At 43.0% G+C, this 21,201-nt stretch overlaps 1 protein-coding gene and 1 long non-coding RNA gene across 3 annotated transcripts in view; one reads left to right on the top strand and one right to left on the bottom strand.

Moving 5' to 3' along the window:
* Positions 1-21,201, bottom strand: part of SFRP1 (secreted frizzled related protein 1) — an 89,676-nt gene that overhangs the window by 49,908 nt on the left and 18,567 nt on the right. The window contains exon 1 of one of the 2 annotated variants that reach the window (XM_069766674.1): positions 12,759-12,846. The exons of the other annotated variant lie outside the window; for it this stretch is intronic. The gene's annotated coding sequence lies outside the window, so the exon portion shown is untranslated. Of the gene's footprint in view, positions 1-12,758; positions 12,847-21,201 lie in introns of those variants that run through there. 2 annotated transcript variants of the gene reach the window in all.
* Positions 12,839-14,313, top strand: LOC138676954 (uncharacterized). The gene is made up of 3 exons (XR_011320849.1): positions 12,839-12,941; positions 13,352-13,418; positions 14,011-14,313. It is a non-coding gene; the product is annotated as an uncharacterized lncRNA (long non-coding RNA).

Here is a 21,201-nt window from a genome sequence, read left to right as displayed (position 1 = left end):
GCACTGGTGTAGAGTACACCATGCTCGCACTGCTTGTTTGCATATTTTTTTACTGTATGTTCTCAATAAAGAGTATTTTTATAGTTATTAACCAGGTTTGGTCGTTCTTTGTGATTCTCATATCCCCAGTTTGTTGCTCTTTTACGACTTGGTGTATTATGAATCCGACATAGGTGCAACATTTGGATATTATATTGCATGATGTTGCTGTATAATACCTATTTTTCTAATACAATGTCAGCAGACTGATGTTCCTCCATCACTGGTAGTAGGTCCAACCGGTCATGTCAGATGATGATGTCATCTGTAAATAACTAATGACATAGTAGAGTCTTACTGTGACAAAAGATGTATTCAACATCCTGAGGATCACTCATACGTTCACAAAAAACTTGTTGGACCAGCCATGGAGACCTCAACTGTTATGGTCAAGGCCTTAGATTATACAAATAGATAAGCATCTCAAGGTGACCTTTGCTGTCATCCAGAAACAAGAGAAGAAATGACGTCACCACTGTGCTCTGCTTTACGGCCGGCCCTCACAGTCAGTGCGGGAAGCTGATGGCGAGGGACGCGACAGACACCGGAATGTAAGTATGTACTGTTTGGTTTTTTTTACATTTAAAATGGTAACCAGGGTAAATATCGTGTTACTAAGCGCGGCCCTGCGCTTAGTAACCCGATGTTTACCCTGGTTACCCGGGGACCTCGGCATCGTTGGTCGCTGGAGAGCTGTCTGTGTGACAGCTCTCCAGCGACCACACAACGACTAAACAGCCACGCTGCAGCGATCGGCATCGTTGTCTATACCGCTGCAGCGTCGCTTAATGTGACGGTACCTTAACACCAGAGAAGATAAAGGATTCAGAAGAATCTAGATAAGCTTGAACAATGGGCAGCGACTAATAGAATGAGAATGGTATTTAACAGGGAGAAATGCAATATTCTACATCTGGACAAAAAACATGAAAATTACATCTACAGAATGGGAGGAATAGAACTAAATAACAGCAGGTGTGAAAAAGACTTGGGTATACTAATAAATTACAGACTGCACATGAGTCAACTGTGTGATGCAGCAGCAAAAAAGGAAAACACGGTTCTAGGATGTATTAAGAGAAGCATAGACTCTAGATCACATGAGTAATTATCCCCCTCCACACCTCCTTGGTCAGGCCTTATCTGGAATACTGTGTCCAGTCCTGGGAACCACATTTATAAAAAAAGACATTGAAAAACTGGAGCAAGTTCAGAAAGGAGCTACCAGGATAGTGAGCAGACTGCCAAGTATGTTCTACAAGGAACGGTTAAGGGATCTGGGAATGTTTAGCTTGCAAAAAAGAAGGCTAAGAGGAGATTTAATAGTTGTCTAAAAATATCTGAAAAGCTGTTACAGTGCAGAGGGATCATCCTTATTCTCATTTGCACATGGAAACATGAGAAGCAATGAAATTAAATTGAAAGGGAGAAGATACAGATTAGATATTAGAAAAGCTTTTTGACAGTGAGGGTGATCAATGAGTGGAACAGGCTGCCACAAGAGGTGGTGAGTTCTCCTTCAATGGAAGTCTTCAACCAGAGGCTGGACAGATATCTGTATGAGATGGTTTAGTGAATTTAGTGAATTTAGGTCCCTTCCAATTCTAACACTCTATGGTTCTATGATTCTATAAAAGGCTTAATCATGAGTTGTTGTTTGTTGCAATGTCTTCAGGCCAAAACAATTCACCAAAGTTTTCATGTTGAACTGGATACGTGATGTAATAGTGGCTGCAGAGCAGAATAAAGAATTTCAGTTTTGTTTTTTTTAATTATTGCTTTTCCGTTGCGGAGATATTGGCAATCATCAATTTGGCACATATTGAGTTATCTTTAGCTATGTCCAAGAGGGTTTTATTAGATATTTTTCACTTGGGGCGTGTCCGTCTTCTTCCTGTATTACATTAACCAATTATTAGCAGGAAGCAACATAGAAGTGCAGAAGGACCTGTGATGAAGTCAGCAGGGTCACATTACCTGAATCCACAGGTCTTGCCAGCCAGAGTGTGCAGCCTAATATTTAGAGGTTGGCCAATGAAAAGCAGTTATTTTCTATCCAAAGGATTGGTGATAAATGTGTGATCGCTGGGGTGTCCCACTACTGAGAACCATTAGAATAGTGGGGGTCCAATGTAATGCAATAGATATTCAATGATGTTCCATTCAATGTGTCAGGAACTAAGCGACCGTCACCTAGCCAAGTACAATGATTTGATATCTCCATCAGACTCAAAGTGTATTTGCTTGAAAACTGGCATAAAACACCTGGCGTAGCATGGTGTGTCCTGATCTTATTTTCCGCATGAGGGATACGCTATGGTTGGCTTAGTGGTAAAGTAGATGTTAGGATGTCCATTTGACATTTATATATTGTTCATAATTCTGCACCCAGCTCTGGGTCTAATCCCAGGTTTTAGGACAATTTGCAATTTTTAATATCATGCTCCAAGCAAAAATTGTTGAAACGAGCTAAGAATATAAAACTCGCAGCTCGACATTGTCCAGACACAATTCATTCCCAGAGAGGTTCTTTCATCCCCAGGAGCTAAAAGAATGTTGCTTGCATGTCACTTTTATAAGGGTTCTCCTAAGTGTTCTACCTGAGTGGAGGAAAGCCGATACATGCACCTGTGCTTGCATTACAAAATACATTGCTTGCCTCATAATATTTCAGGGGTCAGGTGTGTACAACAGTGTAGAGGCTGTTGATTTAATGGGTGCGTATGTTACATTTCTCCTTTCTAATAGCGCACATGTAGGCTACTGGCACTTCATTGAGCACGACTAGTAATCACTGAATGCACTCAGTGTGCCAAGAAATCTTCCATACACAAGTATATCCATTGTGGCAGAGCTACTTCCCTCCTAATGCAGGATTATTACAGGCCATAAATCTGCACCAAGCTCAGCAGACAGACCGCGCTCTCGCTGCCAGTGCCTTAAAGTCCTTAAATCTTTTCATAAAATATTCCTGAAAACATTTACTTCAGAAACTCTGGAATAGATTCAAGAAACGGCAATAAAAACTATCAGCAGCAGAATCCAACTTCATCCAACGATCCTAATGTTTAATACGTAGTGATCCTCTGCTTGAAGATGATTAGGGCTGGATCACATAGTGCTGAGGCTCAGTTGTCCCCTGATTGTCGATGATCAGGACAGGATCACATAGTGCTAAGGTTATATCTGAAGTTCAGTCATCCCATGATTGTCGATGATCAGGACAGGATCACATAGTGCTGGGGTTATATGTAAGGTCCATCCATGCTATGATTGTTGATGATAAGGACAGGATCACATACTGCTGCGGTTATATGTAAGGCAGGGCCGGCCCGAACGTATAGGCGAACTAGGCGGCCGCCTAGGGCGCCGACCCAAAGGGGGCGCCAGAGAAAAAATAGAAAAAATTATAAAAAAATCTTTTCAAAAGGCAAAAAGTTTTAGGGATGGAAAGAAAAGTGTACATAAATTTTTTTTACCATAAATTTAAAAGAAAAACCATTGAGCTTCAATTGACGCACGGAAAGGAGGCGTTTGCATCGTCTGCTGACAGGTGTTTGATCCCGCGCGTTTATTTTGCTTCTAAGTTTTCAAATGTTGGCAAAGCAAAGCAAACAACCAACAATGCACACTTAGCACACACTACACTAAGGGGGCGCCCGAGAGAAAAAAATACGTATACTTAACACCCAAGACGTGTTCCAGAAGATTCATCACCAAAAGACGTTCTTGAACTTTTGCTTAAATCTGACTTGAATGAAAGTGTCCCCAATCTGGTGGTGGCTCTAAGAATTCTTTTGACTCTGCCTGTGTCCGTGGCCTCAGGAGAGAGAAGCTTCTCAAAACTAAAGCTAATTAAAACATATTTAAGGGCAAATATGACGCAAGAGAGGTTGGTTGGGTTGGCAACAATTTCGATAGAATCTGAAGTTGCTAAACAAATTAATCTCGGTGACTTAGTGTCATCCTTTAAAAAAAAAAAGGCAAGGAAACAAAAAATTACCTATGGTCGTTTTTGTTTTGTGTTATTGATTACTTTGTATATATTTGTCCTATACAACTTCTCAGAAGATTAAAGAGTTAGGAGAGAGTTAATTAATCATTGTTGTTGTGGTTTATTTTGCTCCTAAATTTATATCCCAAGTTTTCATTTACTGCCAAGAATAGTAGGGGCGCAACAAAATAGTTTTGCCTAGGGCGCTGTAATCTCTCTGGCCAGCCCTGATGTAAGGTCCATTCATCCTCTGATTGTCCAGGATCACATAGTGCTGAGGTTATATCTGAGGTTCAGTCATCCCATTATTGTTGATGATCAGGACAGGATCACATAGTGCTGACGTTATATCTGAGGTTCAGTCATCCCCTGATTGTCGATGATCAGGACAGGATCACATATTAATCATTGCTTGGAAGCCATCCATAATTTTGGGCTTTGTTATACTGTAACTGGGTACCAGGTACTAGCAGCTCAGTTTTTAGGTTCTTTAGAAGGACGTACATCTGGGAATTTATTATGATGGAATATAAGCTGAACTGGATGGTCAAATGTCTTTTTTTGGCCTTGCTAACTATGTTACTATGTTACTAACTATGCTAGCTCTTAATAGGAAATTATTGAACAGGCATTGCACAAGCCACTCCATCTAACATGTGCCAACAGACCCCTGGCCTTCACCCTTCCCTTCAATCCTGATACCGGGATCTGCACTTATGCAGGAACCTTCAGCGCCTAGGTGGGTCCTAGACTTTTTTTAAGCATTTTTCCTGGATACCCAGACATAACAAGTGTTCCTTAGTGGCTGTTACAGCTGGTTCATTGTGTACTCGGATCTACCTCTATACGTTGACCCACAGTGTTGTCATACCTCCCAACGTTTGAAGAAGGGAAAGAGGGGCAAAGGTGGCGGCGCATGCAAATGTTAGGCCACGCCCTGACCACTCCCATTTCACAACTAGTCACACCCATATCCACGCCCCAACCACACTCATTTAGCACTGCTGATCACACTGTTTCATAAACAATAATTATAAACAGAAAAAAATTATTTACAAGTAATGAATTAAAGTACTTGCTACGCCCCCACTACTCAGTTTCTATTCTGTGCCCACTCACTTTTCTCCCCCATACTGTCTCATCACACTATTCCCCTCCCTCTGTACATATAACCTGTACACTATTGTTGTGAATTCTGTGGCCAGGCTCCCTCCTGTGGTCGTGAGTGGTACTTCGGCTGGTTCTGTCTATGAGCTTCCTTTGGTGGATGAGAGTGGTACTGCGGCTTCTGAGTTTCCTTCCTCAGGTGATGAGGTTAAGTCGTTAGGTGCTGCTCTATTTAACTCCACCTAGTGCTTTGATCCTGGCCTCCAGTCAATGTTCTAGTACTGGTCTTGCTTCCTCCTGGATCGTTCCTGTGGTCTGTCTATCCTGCATAAGCTAAGTTTTGCTTGTGTTATTTTTGTTTGCTATTTTTTCTGTCCAGCTTGCTATATTGGTTTTTCTTGCTTGCTGGAAGCTCTGGGACGCAGAGGGAGCACCTCCGTACCGTTAGTCGGTGCGGAGGGTCTTTTTGCCCCTCTGCGTGGTTGTTTGTAGGGTTTTGTGTTGACCACAAAGCTATCTTTCCTATCTTCGGTCTGTTCAGTAAGTTGGGCCTCACTTTGCTAAATCTATTTCATCTCTGCGTTTGTATTTTCATCTCAACTCACAGTCATTATATGTGGGGGGGCTGCCTTTTCCTTTGGGGTATTTCTCTGAGGCAAGGTAGGCTTATTTTTCTTTCTTAGGGCTAGCTAGTTTCTCAGGCTGTGCTCGAGGCGCATAGGACTGGTCAGGAGCGCTCCACGGCTACCTCTAGTGTGGTTGGATAGGATTAGGGATTGCGGTCAGCAGAGTTCCCACGTCTCAGAGCTCGTCCTATGTTTTTGGTAATTGTCAGGTCACTTTGTGTGCTCTGAACTTCAAGGTCCATTGTGGTTCTGAATTACCTGTTCATAACAGTACTGGAGGCCCAAAGTACTAATGCTTCTCAATAGAGGGAAAAGAGAAGTTCTGAGACCATTTTTTTTTCTTTGCACTGTGTTCTGTCTTTCTTTTCCCCTTTACATCAGGGTGGTTCAGAACACAGGTGGATGGATGGATAATCTCACTATAAGTGTACAGAACATTCAAGATTTAGTGGTTCAGAATCCTATGTTAAAACCTAAAATTCCTATTCCTGAGTTATTTTCTGGAGATAGAGCTATGTATTTGAATTTTAAAAATAATTGTAAACTATTTCTGGCTTTGAAACCCCGCTCCTCTGGTGACCCAGTTCAACAAGTTAAGATCATTATTTCTTTATTACGTAGCGACCCTCAAGACTGGGCATTTTCCCTTGCGCCAGGAGATCCTGCATTATGTAATATTGATGCGTTTTTTCTGGCGCTCGGATTGCTGTACGATGAACCTAATTCAGTGGATCAGGCAGAGAAAAATTTGCTGGCTCTGTGTCAGGGTCAGGATGAGATAGAGATTTATTGTCAGAAGTTTAGAAAGTGGTCCGTGCTCACTCAATGGAATGAATGTGCGCTGGCAGCTATTTTCAGAAAGGGTCTCTCTGAAGCCCTTAAGGATGTCATGGTGGGATTTCCTATGCCTGCTGGTCTGAATGAGTCTGTCTTTGGCCATTCAGATCGGTCGACGCTTGCGTGAGCGTAAATCTGTGCACCATTTGGCGGTATTATCTGAGCATAAACCTGAGCCTATGCAGTGCGATAGGACTTTGACCAGAGCTGAAAGGCAAGAACACAGATGTCGGAATGGGCTGTGTTTCTACTGTGGTGATTCCTCTCATGCTATCTCCGATTGTCCTAAGCGCACTAAGCGGTTCGCTAGGTCTGCCACCATTGGTACGGTACAGTCGAAATTTCTTTTGTCCGTTACTTTGATCTGCTCTATGTCTTCCTATTCTGTCATGGCATTTGTGGATTCAGGCGCTGCCCTGAATTTGATGGACTTGGAGTTTGCTAGGCGCTGTGGGTTTGTCTTGGAGCCCTTGCAGTGTCCTATTCCATTGAGAGGAATTGATGCTACGCCTTTGGCCAAGAAAAAGCCTCAGTATTGGACCCAGCTGACCATGTGCATGGCTCCTGCGCACCAGGAGGATATTCGCTTTCTGGTGTTGCATAATCTGCATGATGTGGTCGTGCTGGGGTTGCCATGGCTACAAGTCCATAACCCAGTATTAGATTGGAAATCAATGTCTGTGTCCAGCTGGGGTTGTCAGGGGGTACATGGTGATGTTTCATTTCTGTCTATCTCATCATCCACCCCTTCTGAGGTCCCAGAGTTCTTGTCTGATTACCGGGATGTATTCGATGAGCCCAAGTCCAATGCCCTACCTCCGCATAGGGATTGTGATTGTGCTATCGATTTGATTCCTGGTAGTAAGTTTCCTAAGGGTCGACTGTTTAATTTATCTGTACCTGAGCACGCCGCTATGCGGAGTTACGTGAAGGAGTCTTTGGAGAAGGGTCATATTCGCCCGTCATCGTCGCCATTGGGAGCCATTCTTTTTTGTGGCCAAGAAGGATGGTTTGCTGAGACCTTGTATTGATTACCGCCTTCTAAATAAAATTACGGTCAAATTTCAGTACCCCTTGCCGCTGCTGTCTGATTTGTTTGCTCGGATTAAGGGGGCTAGTTGGTTCACCAAGATAGATCTTCATGGTGCATATAATCTTGTGCGTATTAAACGGGGCGATGAATGGAAAACAGCATTTAATACGCCCGAAGGCCATTTTGAGTACCTGGTTATGCCATTCGGGCTTTCTAATGCTCCATCAGTGTTTCAGTCCTTTATGCATGACATCTTCCGAGAGTACCTGGATAAATTCCTGATTGTATACTTGGATGATATTTTGGTCTTCTCGGATGATTGGGAGTCTCATGTGAAGCAGGTCAGAATGGTGTTCCAGGTCCTGCGTGCAAATTCTTTGTTTGTGAAGGGGTCAAAGTGTCTCTTTGGTGTTCAGAAGGTTTCATTTTTGGGGTTCATTTTTTCTCCTTCTACTATCGAGATGGACCCTGTTAAAGTTCAGGCCATTTATGATTGGACTCAGCCAACATCTCTGAAGAGTCTGCAGAAGTTCCTGGGCTTTGCTAATTTTTATCGTCGCTTCATCAATAATTTTTCTAGTATTGCTAAACCGTTGACTGATTTAACCAAGAAGGGTGCTGATGTGGTCAATTGGTCTTCTGCTGCTATGGAGGCCTTTCAGGAGTTGAAGCGTCGTTTTTCTTCTGCCCCTGTGTTGTGCCAACCAGATGTTTCGCTTCCGTTCCAGGTCGAGGTTGATGCTTCTGAAATTAGAGCAGGGGCTGTTTTGTCGCAGAGAAGTTCTGATTGCTCGGTGATGAAACCATGCGCCTTCTTTTCCAGGAAATTTTCACCTGCTGAGCGAAATTATGATGTTGGCAATCGAGAGTTGCTAGCTATGAAGTGGGCATTCGAGGAGTGGCGTCATTGGCTTGAAGGAGCTAAGCATCGCGTGGTGGTCTTGACTGATCACAAAAACTTGACTTATCTCGAGTCTGCCAAACGGTTGAATCCTAGACAGGCTCGTTGGTCGCTGTTTTTCTCCCGTTTTGACTTTGTGGTTTCGTACCTTCCGGGCTCTAAAAATGTGAAGGCGGATGCCCTGTCTAGGAGTTTTGTGCCCGATTCTCCGGGTTTGCCTGAGCCGGCGGGTATTCTCAAAGAGGGGGTAATTTTGTCTGCCATCTCCCCTGATTTGCGGCGGGTGCTGCAAAAATTTCAGGTTAATAGACCTGACCGTTGCCCAGCGGAGAAACTGTTTGTCCCTGATAGGTGGACGAATAAAGTTATCTCTGAGGTTCATTGTTCGGTGTTGGCTGGTCATCCTGGAATCTTTGGTACCAGAGATTTGGTGGCTAGATCCTTTTGGTGGCCGTCTCTGTCACGGGATGTGCGTTCTTTTGTGCAGTCCTGTGGGATTTGTGCTCGGGCTAAGCCTTGCTGTTCTCGTGCCAGTGGGTTGCTTTTGCCCTTGCCGGTCCCGAAGAGGCCTTGGACACATCTCTATGGATTTTATTTCGGATCTCCCTGTCTCTCAAAGAATGTCGGTCATTTCGGTGGTTTGTGATCGCTTCTCTAAGATGGTCCATTTGGTGCCCTTGTTTAAGTTGCCTTCCTCCTCTGATTTGGTGCCATTGTTTTTCCAGCATGTGGTTCGTTTACATGGCATTCCAGAGAACATCGTTTCTGACAGAGGTTCCCAGTTTGTTTCGAGGTTTTGGCGAGCCTTTTGTGCTAGGATGGGCATTGATTTGTCTTTTTCCTCGGCTTTCCATCCTCAGACAAATGGCCAGACTGAACGAACCAATCAGACCTTGGAAACATATCTGAGATGTTTTGTTTCTGCTGATCAGGATGATTGGGTGTCCTTTTTGCCTTTGGCTGAGTTCGCCCTTAATAATCGGGCCAGCTCGGCTACTTTGGTTTCGCCGTTTTTCTGCAATTCTGGGTTCCACCCTCGTTTCTCTTCAGGGCAGGTTGAGTCTTCGGACTGTCCTGGTGTGGATACTGTGGTGGATAGGTTGCAGCAGATTTGGACTCATGTAGTGGACAATTTGACTTTGTCCCAGGAGAAGGCTCAACGTTTCGCTAACCGCAGGCGCTGTGTGGGTCCCCGACTTCGTGTTGGGGATTTGGTTTGGTTGTCGTCTCGTTGGATGGATGGATAATCTCACTATAAGTGTACAGAACATTCAAGATTTAGTGGTTCAGAATCCTATGTTAAAACCTAAAATTCCTATTCCTGAGTTATTTTCTGGAGATAGAGCTATGTATTTGAATTTTAAAAATAATTGTAAACTATTTCTGGCTTTGAAACCCCGCTCCTCTGGTGACCCAGTTCAACAAGTTAAGATCATTATTTCTTTATTACGTAGCGACCCTCAAGACTGGGCATTTTCCCTTGCGCCAGGAGATCCTGCATTATGTAATATTGATGCGTTTTTTCTGGCGCTCGGATTGCTGTACGATGAACCTAATTCAGTGGATCAGGCAGAGAAAAATTTGCTGGCTCTGTGTCAGGGTCAGGATGAGATAGAGATTTATTGTCCTTTTTGCCTTTGGCTGAGTTCGCCCTTAATAATCGGGCCAGCTCGGCTACTTTGGTTTCGCCGTTTTTCTGCAATTCTGGGTTCCACCCTCGTTTCTCTTCAGGGCAGGTTGAGTCTTCGGACTGTCCTGGTGTGGATACTGTGGTGGATAGGTTGCAGCAGATTTGGACTCATGTAGTGGACAATTTGACTTTGTCCCAGGAGAAGGCTCAACGTTTCGCTAACCGCAGGCGCTGTGTGGGTCCCCGACTTCGTGTTGGGGATTTGGTTTGGTTGTCGTCTCGTTATATTCCTATGAAGGTTAACTCTCCTAAGTTTAAGCCTCGTTTCATTGGTCCATATAGGATTTCTGAGGTTCTTAATCCTGTGTCTTTTCGTTTGACTCTTCCAGCTTCTTTTTCCATCCATAATGTATTCCATAGGTCATTGTTGCGGAGATACGTGGCACCTGTGGTTCCATCTATTGATCCTCCTGCTCCGGTTTTGGTTGAAGGGGAGTTGGAGTATATAGTGGAGAAGATTTTGGATTCTCGTGTTTCGAGACGGAAACTCCAGTATCTGGTTAAGTGGAAAGGTTATGGTCAGGAAGATAATTCCTGGGTTTTTGCCTCTGATGTCCATGTTGCCGATCTGGTTCGTGCCTTTCATGTGGCTCATCCTGGTCGGCCTAGGGGCTCTGGTGAGGGTTCGGTGACCCCTCCTCAAGGGGGGGTACTGTTGCGAATTCTGTGGCCAGGCTCCCTCCTGTGGTCGTGAGTGGTACTTCGGCTGGTTCTGTCTATGAGCTTCCTTTGGTGGATGAGAGTGGTACTGCGGCTTCTGAGTTTCCTTCCTCAGGTTAAGTCGTTAGGTGCTGCTCTATTTAACTCCACCTAGTGCTTTGATCCTGGCCTCCAGTCAATGTTCTAGTATTGGTCTTGATTCCTCCTGGATCGTTCTTGTGGCCTGTCTATCCTGCATAAGCTAAGTTTTGCTTGTGTTATTTTTGTTTGCTATTTTTTCTGTCCAGCTTGCTATATTGGTTTTTCTTGCTTGCTGGAAGCTCTGGGACGCAGAGGGAGCACCTCCGTACCGTTAGTCGGTGCGGAGGGTCTTTTTGCCCCTCTGCGTGGTTGTTTGTAGGGTTTTGTGTTGACCGCAAAGCTATCTTTCCTATATTCGGTCTGTTCAGTAAGTTGGGCCTCACTTTGCTAAATCTATTTCATCTCTGCGTTTGTATTTTCATCTCAACTCACAGTCATTATATGTGGGGGGCTGCCTTTTCCTTTGGGGTATTTCTCTGAGGCAAGGTAGGCTTATTTTTCTTTCTTAGGGCTAGCTAGTTTCTCAGGCTGTGCTCGAGGCGCATAGGACTGGTCAGGAGCGCTCCACGGCTACCTCTAGTGTGGTTGGATAGGATTAGGGATTGCGGTCAGCAGAGTTCCCACGTCTCAGAGCTCGTCCTATGTTTTTGGTAATTGTCAGGTCACTTTGTGTGCTCTGAACTTCAAGGTCCATTGTGGTTCTGAATTACCTGTTCATAACACACTATATATAAAACTACTACTCCCAGCATGCTATGTCAGTAACCTGTGGTAAAACTACTACTCCCAGCATGCTATGTCAGTAACCTGTGGTAAAACTACTACTCCCAGCATGCTAGGTCAGTAATCTGTGGTAAAGCTACTACTCCCAGCATGCTGTGCTTGTAATACATGATAAAGTTACTGAACCGCCGCGCAACCTGCCCTGCCCTCTCCTAGTGTTTCATCACCCCTCCCCTGCAGACTGTGAGGCCTCGCGGGCAGGGTCCTCCCTCCTTATGTACCCGTGTGCCTGTTATCTGCTCATGTTTAATGTATTTGTCTATATTTGCCTCGTATTCACATGTAAAGCGCCATGGAATAAATGGTGCTATAAAAATGTATAATAATAATAATAATAATAATATTAAAAACTACTACTCCCAGCATTCTATGTCAGTAATCTGTGGTAAAGCTACTACTCTCAGCATGCTAGGTCAGTAATCTGTGGTAAAGATGCTACTCCCAGCATGCTGTGCTTGTAATACATGATAAAAACTACTACTCCCAGCATTCTATGTCAGTAATCTGTGGTAAAGCTACTACTCTCAGCATGCTAGGTCAGTAATCTGTGGTAAAGCTACTACTCCCAACATGCTGTGCTTGTAATCCATGATAAAACTACTACTCCCAGCATGCAGTGTCAGTAATCTGTGATAAATCTACTACTCCTAGCATGCTGTGCCAGTGATGCATGATAAAACTACTACTCCCAGCATGGTAAAAACTACTGAGTAGTAGTTTTACCATGCTGGGAGTAGTAGTTTTAGTTTTATCATGGATTACAAGCACAGCATGCTGGGAGTAGTAGTTTTACCACAGATTACTGACACTGCATGCTGGGAGTAGTAGTTTTATCACAGATTACTAACACTGCATGCTGGGAGTAGTAGATTTATCACAGATTTCTGACACTGCATGCTGGGAGTAGTAGTTTTGTCACAGATTTCTGACAGTGCATGCTGTACTAGTAATCTGTGGTAAAATGACACTGATGTTTACACCACGTGACCCCGGACACATTCACACACCTCACTCCAGGTTGTAAGTTTCTTCATTTCAGGAGGTAGCGCGCCAGAAATGGCTCCGGTAACTACACAGCACCCCGGTAACAAACAGACGCTACAGGACAAGCAGACCGGGCACCATGTGAGAAGGAAGACTACTCATCAGCGACTCTGAGCTCCTGCATCTTCAGGATGCGGCAGAAATAGGTGAGTGACGTCACTAGAGGGGGCAAGGTTCAGGTTCCCGATTAGACAAGTTCTGACTTATCGCAGTCATGTGACCGACGTATCCGTGTGCACTGCACTGCTTCTATAGTTTTTCCTGAGGCTGGTACAACCTGCAGTGCGGGAAAAGTAAGGTCCCGGCCAGGACAGCGGGACAGAGTCTCAAAATCGAGACTGTCCCGCTGGATCCAGGACGGTTGGGAGGTCTGCAGTGTTGTGCCCGCTCCCTGCACAACCTTGTGAGGTTATAAGTTCTGCAGTGGGTTTCCACTATCTTAGGGTTACAAACTGATTTTGAACTTATCGCGCTAGGACATGCCTTGTTTTCTCCCTTTTTCTTTCCAGCCCATGTGACGTTTTAGTAAAACCTGGCTTTATGATCCCTGACATAGGCAAAGCGCCGAAACGCGCGTTGGGGAGGACGCCATTCAGGAACCAGGGACTCACTACCTCACCGAGGTGATTATACATTACTTATATTCTTTCTTACCTTACAGTGTTTACAGCGTTTTGCTGTTTGCTTTTTTTTACTTTTCTTTTTACCTTTTTTTTTTACCTTTTTTACGGCTCAACTCCTCTCTCTCTTACACCGATGATAGTGTACTGCTACTATTTCCTCTATTTATCCAAATTAAATCTCACTTGTTTTCTATTCATACCTCGCAGTATAATTATTTGGTTTATTGGCACTGAGTCAAGTATTGAATTTTGTCAGAATTACATTTTTTTCACCTTATGTACACTATTGTTTTTAGTTTTTTACACACTGTATGTTTTTGGCAATATCTAGGGATTTTATTATTATTTTTTATTTTTATTTTTTCTTAGTCATATCATACATCACGATTTTTTGTACATGCTCTTGGTCGTGATTTATATTGTGTCTTATTGTATATATATTTATTCAATATTTTCTGGATAGCTTCCTTTTGCAATTCTATTGATTCTTGCTGTTTTTATCATCCTGCTACTGTACTACTTATTGTAATCTTATATTGGTAGAATAAGGTTATTTTATAGTGGACTATCTGGTCGGTTGTGTTTCTCCTAGTTTTCGATTGACTCCAAGAAAGTGGCACAGGGGGTTCTGCAGAAGTCAAGATTCCTGCTAGAGGCATCCACTATGTACAGAGGTTAAAGTGTAAAGGCAAAGATTCTCTGAGACCTTAATGAAATAGCTTGTGCAACGCCTGTCCAAGTAAGCTCTATTAAAGGGAATTTGTCACCTCATTTTGGCCCTATAAACTGCGGCCACTGCCATCAGGCGCTTATCTACAGCATTCTGTAATGCTGTAGATAAGTCCCCAATGTAACCTGAAAGATAAGAAAAACAAGATAAGGTACCTTCACACTGAATAATTTAACAACGATATCGCTAGCGATCCGTGACGTTGCAGCGTCCTGGATAGCGTGTTTGACACGCAGCAGCGATCTGGATCCTGCTGTGACATCGTTGGTCGGAGCAGAAAGGCCAGAACTTTATTTCGTCGCTGGACTCCCGCAGACATCGCTGAATCGACGTGTGTGACGCCGATTCAGCGATGTCTTCACATTTGCTCACATGACCGTCCACTCTTGCCACCAGCAAGGAAGAATCCTAAAAGTGTTCAGTGCATGCGCTGTGTGAATTCAGAAGCCTGCAATCGCCTAGAGTGACTGCAGTCTTTCATCTCAAACCTAGACAAGCCCTAATTATAAAATGAAGCCCTGTAGCCAATCCTAACAGTGTGTAATATACTCACTGTCAGGATTCAGCTCTACTTGCTGGTTCCATCAGTCATCACATGGCCACTTCACTCATATGCGATTTTCATACTTATGGTGACATGACAACTAGCTTTTCTTCCTGCTTCTCTCTGTTGAGACAATTAGGAAAAGCAGATAATCGGCACGTGACTGTAAGTGTGCAAATCATGAATGATTGGTCACATGACGACTACTCAAACTGCTCGAGTGGGGGGCGCCAAACTGAATTCTTGCCCCAGGAGCTGGGAAAGCCTAGATACACCTCTGGCTTGATGATCCTTGCTTTGAGTAACATGTCTGTATTTACAATATAGGGCAGTATTATTTACATTCACAACATAGCGATATTATTAATGTATATACTGTATGGTGCTATTAATTATATTCACAGAGGCTCTGAGCTATGAAATATTGAGGAAAACAAGTTCAATTATGTACAGGCTAACATTTATGCCATTTTAAATATTGCCATAAAGATTTGCAACCACCAGATGGTATGGCCAGCTTCCTCTGCTTTAATCCTGCCCTTCATCCTGTGCAGTCTGAAGATAGCAGATAATACTACAAACAAGCCTGACGTATGTCCCAGCCTCCTCGTATCGCTAACTAAACACTGTGTAATATATATACACACTCTCAACATTGAAATTGTAACACAAAGAAGGAAAAGTTGTGGAGTTGTGGAAATCACAGGATGGATGGATGTGTTAATGATATACAAATTCTGAAAAAATGGAAACAAATTTTTTAAACACTTATCGCCAAACCGGTCCTAGTCCATGGATTATGTTGTGGGGTTGCATAATGTACAGCTACCAGACCCCTATAGACTTAATTCCATGTACACTAACAGCTGGGCACTACATTTATTTAGCTATGGAACCAGTGGTACAACCATTACTCCAAAGTGTCCCAAGAGCCTTTTTTCAATTCGAAAATGCTTAGCCTCATGTTGCTTGTGCTACTGTGATCAGCCTGCGTGACTTAAACATGCTGCCATAGCCTACAGCGTCTCCGGTCTTGTCTCCTATAACACACATCTGAGACGTCATCGGTCTGCAATTGCAAAAGGAGCTGCCAGCAGAGGACCTTGATGATTTTCCCAAGTACAGTCGAAGTTGCAGAACCTTCTTCAGGCAACAATTAATAACCTCACTGATAGCAGCCAAGGCTGTAAGCGCGGGGATTTTTGTATGTGGCGCTCATACTCCATGCTGAATAAATCGAGATGTTTTGAACATTATCATGAACATCTATCCATCCTGCGAATTTCTATTATTATCACCTTCTTGGTGTTGCAATTATAATATTGAGGAGTGTATTTGAAATGACAATAGTAGTTTTTCATATTGTGCAGTCCATGATTTGGGTTCCCTGCTGTTTTAAATGTAAAATTCTCCTCTAACAAAAGCATCTTAATAAATGAATCATGTTGTTTAACCTCAAGAAACTCCCAAGGGTCATTTAATAAAACATTAATCCATAGACATTGTATTATGAGGACAAGCAACAAGTTCCAGATTGTACTCAGAATCACTCAATTAAAACTTCATCTCTTTTTTTTTTCTCTGGCACGTCCCTTAGCTCCATGAAATTAATTTTCCATTTTCTTATCAGTCACTGCCATCAGAGTCCATGACATGACAAGGCCTTCTGTTGTAAATTACAACAGGAGAAAAATACTCTATAATGGTCTAAGACGACTACAACAGATCCTGAAAATACAGCGTAGGAACGTCTTATTTAGGAACTGTTGCATAGGACCTGTTCTAACGCAACGAAGAGAAGCAAATGTAAGACTCAACTGTAAAACATCTTCACTTAGTCATAGTTAATGTTGTCATAATTAGTAACATTAGTGCTAGAGTTAGCTTTTTTTTTAATAAATTATTCCCAACATATAAAATTATCATCTATCGAAAGGATCATGAGGATCCAACCACTTGGAGCAGTACCACAGAGATTGAACGCAGCCATCAATCTACTTCAGAGTCCTCTTTATGGGACCGGGACTGAGGGCCTATTCTCAGCTGCTCTGAGGTCACCATTAATCCTTACCAAATTTCTGACTTAATAGGCTGAAATGCAGCCCCAAACCAGCAAGGAGCCTCCACCATGCTTCTAACCTTTAACCATTGGGTGCATTCATCTGCGAAGGAGGAAGCATACTAAGCACACCAATGTAGAAAATAAAGTAAGTAACACAGAGATTTGGACCAATATTAGCAGACACAATAGTACTAATGTCACATAGTAACATTTTAAGAGGCCTCAGTCCTGCAATGAAGAGACCTACTGGTGATAATAACAGGTAGTGAGAAGAGAAGAAAGGTCTTTCAAAGCCTGTGTGCATTAAGGCTGTCTCAGGCCCTTCTGATGCCTCCAGCCTCCTGCCGGATTTGTTGCTCATGAGTGTCCAACCATCTGAGTGCTTCTTTTGAGTACTCAAAGAATGTGGTAGTGCCAAGGACAACCACCATGAGCTTGCCAGGGTAAATAATCAAGTATTGCATATGGCCATCTTGTCCCATCAATGTATTGAGAGTAAATTAGCAGTTATTACCTGCATTGAGGACATCTTACAGGGAAGGGGAGTCCTCCTGGGAAATCTCTCCAAGGATAGAAGTTTTCCTCTTAGGAGCAGCAGTAGATCCATTATGCCCATGAGGAGTTACTACTAGCTCAGGGGACTCAGTCTATATATAGACCCTTCACCAGGTGTTCCCCTCATCCCTAGTGTAGGAGACACTGACCTCCTGAGCGGGGTACTAGAGGATTAAGGCCTGTGGGCAACTACTCCAGCTGCACAGCCACATCTCCTGTCATAGCTCTGCTTCTACCAGCCGGCAGTGTGGGCGCCATCTTGAATTTTATCCGGCATGGCATCTTCGTCTCCCTGCTTCTTGGAGCGCGTCAGGGTATTGCCACTGCTCAGAGTTGAGATCCCTGTCATCCAGGGACTTAAAGGAAGCGGGTGAAGCTGTCGCTGGTCTGATCCCCTGCCTCTAAATGGTCCATTCAGGATGAGTGCCGCAGGAGCTCAGGGAAGGCACATCTCACCGCATAAATCGCTCCGCCACGTCCCCATATTCTATACATTTAGCTACGTGTTAGTTTATTGGTAATAACTTTACTGTCTAATTGAATCTATCAGCACATTCGACCATGGGTAATTGAGTCTTTCAATGTCAGAAATTTGATAGATACATAGATAATAGATAGATATTTGATAGATATGTACAGGTGCTTCTCACAAAATTAGAATATCATCAAAAAGTTAATTTATTTCAATTCTTCAATATAAAAAGTGAAACTCATATATTATATGGAGTCATTACAAACAGAGTGATCTATTTCATGTGTTTATTTTTGTTAACGTTGATGATTATGGCTTACTGCCAATGAAAACCCAATAGTCATTATCTCAGTGAATTAGAATACTTTATAACACCAGCTTGAAAAATTATTTTAAAATCTGAAATGTTGGCCTACTGAAATGTATGTTCAGTAAATGCATTCAATACTTGGTTGGGGCTCCTTTTGTATCAATTACTGCATCAATGCGGCGTGGCATGTAGGCGATCAGCCTGTGGCACTGCTGAGGGGTTATGGAAGCCCAGGTTGCTTTGATAGCAGCCTTCAGCTCGTCTGCATTGTTGGGTCTGGTGTCTCATCTTCCTCTTGACAATACCCCATAGATTCTCTATGGGGGTTAAGGTCAGGCAAGTTTGCTGGCCTATCAAGCACAGTGATACTGTCATTTGTACACCAGGTATTGGTACTTTTGGCAGTGTGGACAGGTGCCAAGTCCTGCTGGAGAATGAAATTTCAATCTCCAAAAAGCTTGTCGGCAGAGGGAAGCATGAAGTGCTCTAAAATTTCCTGGTAGACAGCTGCGATGACTTTGGTCTTGATAAAACACAGTGGACCTACACCAGCAGATGACATGGCTCCCCAAACCATCACTGATTGTGGAAACTTCACACTAGACCTCAAGCAGCTTGGATTGTGGCCTCTAAACTCTTCCTACAGACTCTGGGACCTTGATTTCCAAATGAAATGCAAAGTTTACTGTCATCTGAAAACAACACCTTGGACCACTGAGCAACAGTCCAGTTCTTTTTCTCCTTGGCCCTGGTAAGACGCTTCTGGTGTTGTCTATTGGTCATGAGTGGCCTGACACAAGGAATGTGACACTTGTAGCCAATGTCCTGGATACGTCTGTGTGTGGTGGCTCTTGAGGCAATGACTCCAGCAGCAGTCCACTCCTTGTGAATCTCACCCAAATTTTGAATGGCCTTTTCTTAACAATCCTTTCAAGGCTGCGGTTATCCTGGTTGCTTGTGCACCTTTTTCTATTACACGTTTTCCTTCCACACAACTTTCCATTGATATGCTTGGATACAGCACTTTGTGAAGAGCCAGCTTCTTTAGCAATTACATTTTTATGGCTTGCCTTCCTTGTGGAGTGTGTTAGTGACTGCCTTCTGGACATCTATCAAGTCAGCAGTCTTACCCATGATTGTGGATCTACTGAAACAGACTAAGGGACCTTTTTAACGCTTAGGAAGCCTTTGCAGGTGTTTTTTTTTGTTAATTATTCTAATTTTCCTGAGATAATGACTTTTGGATTTTCATTGGCTGTAAGCCATAATCATCAACATTAACAGAAATAAACCCATGAAATAGATCACTCTGTTTGTAATGACGCTATATAATATATGAGTTTCACTTTTTGTATTGAAGAACTGAAATAAATTAACTTTTTAATGACATTCTAATTTTGTGAGAAGCACCTTTAGATAGATAGATAGATAGATAAATAGATAGATAGCTAGATAGATACTTAGCGCCAGCTGCATGGCATTATGTATACCCCATAGAGGGAACTTGTATATCTGCGGTCAGCAGTCAGTAACTTCTTGGATGTTTACAGGATCTTCCTTCCTCTATTGCTCCACCCTGGCTCTGTTTCACGTTCCAGGGATCTGCGAGATGATTCAGACATCATTATGGCAATTCACCCTAAACAGAAATGTAATGGATGACACCATCCTGAGACTTATTTATATCATAAATCATTCAGTGCTGTCTGAAGGTAGCAGCCAATGCTACAAACAATCCTGACGTATGTCCCAACCTCGTATCACTAACCAAACACAGTATATACATGTACACTGTATATTCATGAGTGCCAGGAAGACGGCTTAAACATTAGATATTAGAATTTTGCTGCCTTAATTGCCCAAAACAATTTTGAGCTGCTTTTGTTGCACTTACCAGTCTAATATGTCTATGAAGTGACCTGATTCTTATACCCTGTAACTTGTCATCCCCTATTTTTGAGTGCTGACAGCATTCTGTCAGCACTATAGGAGCTGGAACTTCATTCCCCCACACTCCCCAAGGAGCATTGCTTCTGCCATAATCCAATGGTATGAATTTAAAGCCCACCTCTCCATTACACCTGTATGCGGCATGACTGTAAGGAGAGCAGAAGACAGAGATAAAGACCCATCCCAATTCCTTGTAATGTGTCTCAGGAGCTCTGTTTTTAGAGATGGATTACACTTGACAACAGGCAGTGGACAGTGAGCTACATAGAAAGGAATTTTGGGGGGTAAGACAACATAATTTCTAAATAAAGTGATTTGCAGATTTCATACTTTTCACATTATTTATCAAATGAGATCAAGTTGCCTGAAACGAGTGAACATTTACCAAAGCCTTTTCCGAAGGGTTACCAGGCAATGAGTTAAAAGACTCACTTTTTTCTTCTCCGGGTAGGTTCTCACTTTTCCCCCCTCTATCTGCTTGGGAAGTTATAATTCCTGACATTTCGTTAAAATCTTGGGAAATGAAAGGTACTTTCCTGATTCAAGATTTATATACAATAACTATCCTAATCTAGTGGATAAAGGAAAAAAAACGTGGATTTTCCGTTCTGCTGATGAGATGGTAATAAGATCCAGGATACAAGAACTATATTATATGCAGTTTTATTATCGACGCGTTTCGAAGTCGACACAGTTCATCCTCAGGCTATAACCACATATGTGCCACATATCTGACAAAGACGTGTGTGAACGTCTGTCTCTCTCTCTATATATATACAGTGGGGAAAAAAGCATTTAGTCAGCCAACAATTGTGCAAGTTCTCCCACCTAAATAGATGAGAGAGGCCTGTAATTGACATCATTGTAACTCTCTACTAATCGGCCTCCCTCTTACCAAACTTTCCCCGCTCCAATCTGTCCTGAATGCTGCAGCCAGGATCATATTCCTCACCAACCATTACACCGATGCCTCTACCTTGTGCCAGTCATTACACTGGCTACCCATCCACTCCAGAATCCAGTACAAAACTACTACCCTCATCCACAAAGCACTCCATGGCTCAGCACCACCCTACATCTCCTCTCTGGTCTCAGTCTACCACCCTACCCGTGCCCTCCGTTCCGCTAATGACCTCAGGTTAGCATCCTCAATAATCAGA

This window comes from Ranitomeya imitator, chromosome 4 (assembly GCF_032444005.1).
Source record: "Ranitomeya imitator isolate aRanImi1 chromosome 4, aRanImi1.pri, whole genome shotgun sequence".
In the NCBI taxonomy this organism is placed as follows: domain Eukaryota; kingdom Metazoa; phylum Chordata; class Amphibia; order Anura; family Dendrobatidae; genus Ranitomeya; species Ranitomeya imitator.
This window is presented reverse-complemented; position numbering and strand designations above follow the sequence as displayed.